This window comes from Nannospalax galili, unplaced genomic scaffold, assembly GCF_000622305.1.
Source record: "Nannospalax galili isolate Female #2095 unplaced genomic scaffold, S.galili_v1.0 scaffold52, whole genome shotgun sequence".
NCBI lineage: Eukaryota > Metazoa > Chordata > Mammalia > Rodentia > Spalacidae > Nannospalax > Nannospalax galili.
Window position 1 is genome coordinate 1,115,255 of NW_008334003.1, and position 6,256 is coordinate 1,121,510.

Below are 6,256 nucleotides of genomic sequence, written 5' to 3' on the forward strand. Positions count from 1 at the left end.
CCAGTAGTAATTAAACCTGAGAACCTAAGAAATTTGAATTTCTTATATTTTGGAATGCCTTACTTTTCATTCTTTCGCTACCATTTGTAAAATGAAAATGCTTTGAAACAATTTTCTTTAAAGTTAACACTGCGAATTACAGAAAAAAATATTAAGTGAATCTTATTAAATAAGACTATGCCCTCTTCTGGCCACTACCACAAATTGCAACTCAGTTCTGCAGAGTAAATTGGAGACACTTGCATGGCTTCCTAACAGTTTGAGGCTAACACCTTTTTGAACTCACCATTTTGGATCGTGCTGCATTGAATTTTTCTGATTGTGAAGTGCATTTCTACTGTAGATGCTTTTAATCTTTCAGTGTGCTTATGTTCATATCTGGGGAAATATTCTTTTCCATTTGTTTAAAATAATATGTCACCCATTCTCAAAGGTAAAAATAATTGTATTCAAAAAACTAAAACATCTACTCAGACAATATTGATTCTATATAGATTATGTTTAATGCATTGAGGAGAGGCAATATTTCCAGTGGGAATAGCTTTCATTAAAATTTAGAGATATTCTTGAAATTTTAGAAATACAGTTTGTTCTGCATATGGAACATTTGAAAACTATTCATTCAGCTATTCATTTCAGTCATTGGAAAGTCCCTGAAGATACTGCTCACAAAACAGTTTTTACAAAGTTTTCCTTGTATGTCATTGCTTTTTAAAGGACAATAAGCTTTATTGTTATTTTTAGAGAGAAATGAAAACCCAGATGTGGTAGGAATTAGATATCGTAATCTGAGCAGTAAGAATCACTAGTGACTAATTATTTATGCACATATGCCTTTTCCATGAAGCCAAAAAAATCATATTTTCACAGTGTATTTTACCAGCAAATATAATGAGTTACTGGAGAGTATCTGGTGCTGATTTAGAATGCAAATTTGTTTAATAATTATGCACTAATTTTAATGGTGTAAGGGTGTGAAGAAAAATCCTGTAAAGTTTTGATAGATGCAATATTCAGTTTTGTGCTAAACAAAAACAAGAAACCTTTTAGACTCAGAGCTTAAACCACAGTGCAATGCCTGCCAAATAATTGCTATTCAGTTAGCATATACTGTGTGAAGAATGATTTTGGATAATGAATTTCTTTGGGACTCCAGCAAAATCAAAGAACTCTACAAGATGGTCTATAGACACATGGTTTTGGGTACAATTTCATGAAACTCTTGGGTCTCCTACATAATATTCTGATCAGGAACCTTGGTATTTTTGTTGTGTTATTGTATTAATCTGTTTATTAAATACTACTTTTGAAATGCACTAGACCATACAGAAGATGCCAAATATAAAATATGATGCTGTAAGGAAAGTTACTTTATGTAATAGATATCTGTATTAAAAGTACAGTAATTTTGGAGTTGCTGGATAATTTATGTAGGTAACGTAATAATGTGGACATATCAATTTAAGAAACTAATCTGAAGCTAATTTTCATAATGTTTTATGTGTTACTTTTATAAAACTTTTAAGATGCAAACAACCTTATCAAATAGAGTGCTTGTCTAACTACTAAACAGGAAGTAAAGAAACTGAGGCTCAGCAGTGACTCTCTAGTCACAAGCTCAGTGGTATGTGTGAGTCATCAGGAAAGGACTTTCTTACTTTAGCAATTTCAGACTATTAGGTGAGGAAGGATTCACGTCTGTTTCCTCCCTCACAGCTTTACATAGTGTCTGATTTATATGTAGTGAGTAATACCTTTTCATTTATTGAATTAAACAAAAGATAAATGTATTAGATAAGGAATTCAGTCATTCAACTCCAATTTATTAACCATTCACTTCCTGCCATACACTGAGCCAGTAAAAGACATGATTAAGATACTAGACCGAGCTTCAAGTTTCTCATAATCTATTTTTTCCATGAGTATTAAAAACAATCAAGTAACTGGCTAATGCTGGCACCATTTGATAATGTTGGTACATCATCTAGTTCTTGAAGTCCTGACATTCATACCTATAGAAGCTACTTGGGGCCTGAACTTCTAGCCCACTAATTAGGCATAAGGAAGAAGAGGATGAACTGTAAGAGATAACACATGACCAAAATGAATTGGATCTATTCCATATACTCTAGAAGACACAGAAGGTAAAAGTTCTATGGTGGTATTATTCATTACTCCTTCAGCATTGGGATTGAATCATTTGAAAGCTAATCAAGATTATAGGAAAAGTTCAGATATTTGTCAATAAAACCCAATGCAGTTTTACTCATGAGAATGTTTCATATTAGAAAGGCGCCTAGGAGAAGATGGAAAGGAGGCAGACTATAGTGTGTGGTTTACAAAGCCTTCAGACTAGTAGAGGTTAGTGTGAAGCACACGTGTAAGGAAGAAGAGATCTTAAATAAGATATGGAAGAACATTGAAGATAAACAGATGAATTTTTTTGTGAGAGTGTGTACTTTGTTGTTGAGGAGATCACTACTATGATAGGTTAGTTACTTACATTCTGGGCCTCTGTTTCTTCTCAGGAAAACAAGGATAATAATAATCTGCCTGCAAGATTTCCGGAGATAAAAAGTAGCTTGAATAAACTGCACAGCACAGTAACGCTTAGATCCTGGTGTCAAATAAACAACTCTCACTGTTACTCCTTTGTATTAAGATATTATCTTTGCCTCCTGATGGCAGTCTCTCAACAAATAGTGCTGCAATTGCATTTAATCTACTTAGTGGGCATAGAACCAAGGGGTGGATATTACCTGTGAACATCCAGGCTTAGTTTGGTTTTCATGCCATGAAGAGTCATACTTTCACAACATACTACTGTAGTGAGTTGGGACACCTTTTACTGTTTCCCCTCCCCTCCCATCCTTTACTTTCCCTTTCTTTTCTCTCTTTCTGCTTGAGACAGGGTCTCACTATGTAGCCCCAGTTGCCTGAAATTTGCTATGTAGACCAGGTTGACCTTGAACTCACAAAGATCTGCCTGCTTCTGCCTCCTGAGTGCTGTCATCAAGGCTTGTGCCACCATGCCTGGCCTGAGATTCTTTCTTTGTGAAGAAAGTGAACATCAAAACCCCAGTTCTGTGTTCATATTACTTTTATTGGTCAGGATTCAGTTAGGAAAACAGTTCTTATAAGTACATGTGGGAATAAGGGAATTACAGAAATTTCACCTAATACAACGGAGGAATTTGGAAATAAAAGTCTGGTAGGAAGAAACCGGCCGATCTGAGACTCACCACCTCATCCAACTGGGCAGACAAGTGGAAACTGTCAGGAAATCCGTGAAGTTCAACATGTTCCATTGCAGACAAGGCTTTCAAGTGGAGGTGGAGGAACTGTCTATGGGGAACTAAGAGAACAAGGGTGGCCTGGAAACTACAGGGGGCCTAAGCATGGTGACTTCTTTTTGACCTCTATCTGAAATACTCATCCATAATTTACCATAAAGGAATTATGGATTAGTTTTCACTCTTGGTGATATACAGAAAAGAATTCTGGGAAATGTAGCTCCCAACCTTAGTGAAGCTGACTCATCACAGTCTAGTACATTGCAGTCCTTGTCAACATGGTTTAGTTCACTTATAGCTGCTGCATTTTTGTGGAAGTAATGGCCCCAAACAGAATATCCTCCACTGAAAGTGGAGATAACCAGCCTTTATATGGCAAAGCATTCCCTTCCAAAAAGGCACACAAAGTTACACATCTGCTCATTCTTCGTTTGTCCAGTCAAATCCACCTTTAAGTGCTCTGTGATGTTAATCCTGAGATAGAGTTAGCCACTATTGGTAAATTTATTGTTAGAGTATGGAATAGTGAAGAAGAAATTACTATATAAGGACCGTCCCTGATTACAGTGGTTCTTAGGGCTTCCAGCTTCATGGCAGTGACAAAGTGTTAGGTATTCGGTAGCAGCTGTAGTCATTTGAATTTTAGTCTTTTCCCAGGCTAGGATATGTGGTACGATATTCTCATGAGATGCTGGGTAATGACTACAAACCACAGCTCCCAAATCCTGTAGGGTAAAGAACTGATACTCCACAGTGTACTGCTTTGCAAAGCTATGAGGTTTGTATATTACATATTAACTAAATATATTTTGAATTTGCAATATTTTCAACTTATGCATTTAATGGGATATAGTCTCTTTGTAAGTGAAGGAGTATCAGCTCACACACACATACACACACAGAGAGAGGGAGGGCGGGGGGGAGAGAGAGAAAGAGAGAGCGAATAGAGAGTTAACTTGAAGCAAAGAAGAAATAAATGCTACTGTCTTCTGCACCTGACCTGTACTTGGTCATGAGATTAAAGGTGACATCTGTAACTTTCTTCATTCATTCTCTCCTTGTTTCCAGCAGATGCCTTAGTTAATTGTAGTTGCTTACTGTGATGAGTGATCCAGATGTCATTAACAATCGCAGTTACACAAGGTTGTTACAACTGTCGATTAACTTTTATGACAAAATATTGGAAGACCTAGCAGCACCCTAGAGGATGTCCTACCGGTTGGGCATACTGCTGCCCGCCTTGTTCCTGTGGTTTCACTGTTGTTGCTAACAGGCAATGGAACACTCAGGTTCCAAAAAATACTGTTTTATTATGGAACAACTATTCCTTTAGGAAGTAGATAGATCTATGAACCAAGAAAACCCAAAAGTTATAAGGAAAGGAAACAAAGATGTTATTAGTGAATCATTAGGATTAATAGGAAATGTATCACATGGGTGTCTGTGGTTTTCAGACTCATAGATTTTGAAGATAAGAAAAATATCTCTACATATTTACAGTGAGTTCAGAGCTCATCTTACCTTGGGAAGACATGATTCCAACCCTAAAAATGCTTTCACCAGCTGGTGCTATAACTGAGCTTTCCAAAGGCCATTTCATAATTTTACTAGACCAGCTGTCTCGGGTGAAGGGAACGGGATGATACCAGTGAGTTCTACGAGCATAAGCCCAATATTGTACTTAATTTGTTGCAAAATGAGTTTCTTTGTCAGAAGAAATGCTGTATAGAATGCTATGCGGGTGCTAAGTCATTCTGAAAACTCACAGATGGTGGTTTTAGCAGAAACATTATAGAAAAGAAGGGCGAAATCATAACTAGCAAGCTTTTTTTTTTTTTTTTTTTTCCCCAGTGAGAACAAAGAGCTGTTTCTTCAATGATGGGAGTGATCTGAGCAATCAACCTGCCACCAGGTGGCTGTTTTGTTTCCTCATGGAATGGTGCCATGTCTGGAATTCTGTGATGTCTGCTCTTAGCCAAATTGGCCTGGGTGAATGAATTTCAGGTTACTGATGGAGTATAAGCTCCACCTCTGTTTCCATGAACATTCTCTTCCTGACCCACTGAATGGGTTACCTTGTGTATATGATTATTAAGATGGTACTTTTCAAAGGTCATTTTACTGAGCCTTTTACATGGGACACTCAGAGAATTAGTATACTTTTTCTTTAGCTAACAAATATGCTCTTTTCCAAGGTGCTTACTATCCAACCAAACTGTTGCCCACAGTTCACAACTCACTGCAGATACATTCCTCTGTGTCTCCTTTGAGACAGTGAACAGTCAGGTGCATAGCTGGAAAGACTTACTACACTGCTTCAAGTGCATGCCTACAGTGCTGCAGAGAGTTACAGACCAGTGCGCTATCATCTGTGAGCAAAGGGGAACTTGATCTTCCTTATTCTGTTGTCACAGACAACTGCACACAAAAGAGAGGAGGTGATGGGGCAGCAGGTGCCATGGAGATCTGAGCCAGTTTTCATGCAACTTGTGTGACTTTAAAATCTGGTGCAAAATAGATCTTTTTTTCTTACATTTGTTGGAGTACAGATCCGGAAGGCTTGGCGGAACCGACACTTGCTAATACTAGCACTTATGGTCATTTGATGACCAATACTAAGGTTAGGATCCTAATAAGTCCCTGTAAGAAGGACGAAGCTCTTTCTCAAAAGGAAGATATGCTTCTGCCAACAAAGCATCACTTTGAAGTCCAAGATGTGTCTGCCATGGTTTACTTATTTTTATTTTGTATTTATGAGTGTTTTGCCTGCAGATATGTAAGCACTCCATGTGCATGATTGAGGCTGGTTGAGGCTAGAAGCTCTCAGTTCCTCTGGAACTGACGTTATAGACAGGTATGAGCTGTCACATGGGTGTTGGGAACTGAACCTGGGTCCTCTGGAAGAACAGTACAGGCTCTTCACTGCTGAGTCATCTTTCTAGTCACTTCTACTGAGATTTAAA